Below are 1,826 nucleotides of genomic sequence, written 5' to 3'. Positions count from 1 at the left end.
CCAAGAGTTGGAGGTTGCCGTGAGCTATGAAGCCATAGTACTCTACCCAGGGCAACAGCTTGAGACTCTGTCTCAAAAATAAAATAAAACAGGCTCAGCACCCATAGCACAGTGGTTACAGTGCCAGCCACATACACTGAGGCTGGCGGGTTCCATCCTGGCCTGGGCCAGCTAAACAACCATGACAACTACAACAAAAAAATAGCCAGGCGTTGTGGCAGGCACCTCTAGTCCCAGCTACTTGGGAGGCTGAGGCAAGAGAATCGCTTAAGCCCAAGAATGGGAGGTTGCTGTGAGCTGTGATGCCATCGCACTCTATTGAGAGTGACATAGTGAAACTCTGTCTCAAAAAAAAAAAAATTAGCCTTTTCTCTTCCGGTTGTAGGCGCTTCAGCCATCGCGGGTTGCAGTGCAGACATGGCCAAGTCCAAGAACCACACCACACACAACCAGTCTCGAAAATGGCACGGAAATGGCATCAAGAAACCCCGATCACAAAGATATGAATCTCTTAAGGGGGTAGATCCCAAGTTCCTGAGGAACATGCGCTTTGCCAAGAAGCACAACAAGAAGGGCCTGAAGAAGATTCAGGCCAACAATGCCAAGGCCGTGAGTGCACGTGCTGAAGCTATAAGGCCCTTATAAAGCCCAAGGAGGTTAAGACCAAGATTCCAAAGGGTGCCAGCCGTAAACTCAGTCGACTTGCCTACATCGCCCACCCCAAGCTTGGGAAGCGTGCTCGTGCATGCATTGCCAAGGGTCGCAGGCTCTGCCGGCCAAAGGCTAAGGCCAAGGATCAGACAAAGGCCCAATCTGCTGCTTCATCTGCAGCTCCAGCTTCAGTTCCAGCTCAGGCTCCCAAAGGTGCCCAGGCCCCCACGAAGGCTCCAGAGTAGAGGCACCTGTCTGCCATGAGGACAAAAGGACTGGTGCGACCTCTAGGCTGCTGTCTGTATGGGGCTGGGGTCCTCCTGTGCTATTTGTACACATAAACTTGAGGCAGAATTTGTTAAAAAAAAAAATTAATTAATTAATTAATTAAAATAAAATAAAACACATTTTAAAAAATAAAATAAAATCTCCCCTTCCTACCTAGAGGAATATGTCAGCACTTCTAAGATGAAATTTTGCTGCCTCTCATCTCCACTCCTATAATTGAATCAACAGTTATATGCCACTTCATCTGCCTCCTTCTGAACCCTTCTTATTAACTGTCTGTGCGTAGGCAACAAGAGCCTTCGGCCCTATTCTACCATTCCCTAGCTATATACCCCCAGGGAGATAATCCAGAAACCAAGGAGAATGTTATTCAGAGTGCTCACAGAAGGGCCCTTTTTAACAGTGGAAACTGGAAGGATCCCAAGTGCTGAACAATGATGGGATTACTAAGGAAACTAGGCTGGATAGAAAATGGCACTGGAGCAGAGGAATGACACCCCTATTGTACCTGTCAACCACAACCTTGAAGTCTGAGGTGGGAGCAGGGAGGGCTAGTCTGCAACGAGCCCACCAGAGGAGTGGGTTCCAAGAAATATGGGCAGAGCAAGGCCCCAAAGTCCCATCCTACAGTCAAGCCCTACCGTTGACTTCCCAGAGGGGACAGGAGAGCTGGCCAGGGAGTTTCACGACCCTCCATCCCACAATACCAGGAAGAGGGGGTGTACCACAGGCAGCCACATCTCTTCTGCCCCACCCTTCTTAGAAGTAACTGGATTGGGTTGGGAAGAGAGACTACTGACTTTGGGATTTGTTTGTTTGTTCTTTTTTTTTTTTTTTTGTAGAGACAGAGTCTCACTTTATGGCCCTGGGTAGAGTGCCGTGGCCTC

At 48.8% G+C, this 1,826-nt stretch overlaps 1 pseudogene; it reads left to right on the top strand.

Moving 5' to 3' along the window:
* The first annotated feature begins 417 nt into the window (after window positions 1–417).
* LOC128581991 (60S ribosomal protein L29-like) lies at window positions 418–974 on the top strand (annotated as a pseudogene).
* Window positions 975–1,826: the final 852 nt, after the last annotated feature.

The sequence above is a fragment of the Nycticebus coucang genome, chromosome 3, assembly GCF_027406575.1.
Source record: "Nycticebus coucang isolate mNycCou1 chromosome 3, mNycCou1.pri, whole genome shotgun sequence".
In the NCBI taxonomy this organism is placed as follows: Eukaryota; Metazoa; Chordata; class Mammalia; order Primates; family Lorisidae; genus Nycticebus; species Nycticebus coucang.
This window is presented reverse-complemented; position numbering and strand designations above follow the sequence as displayed.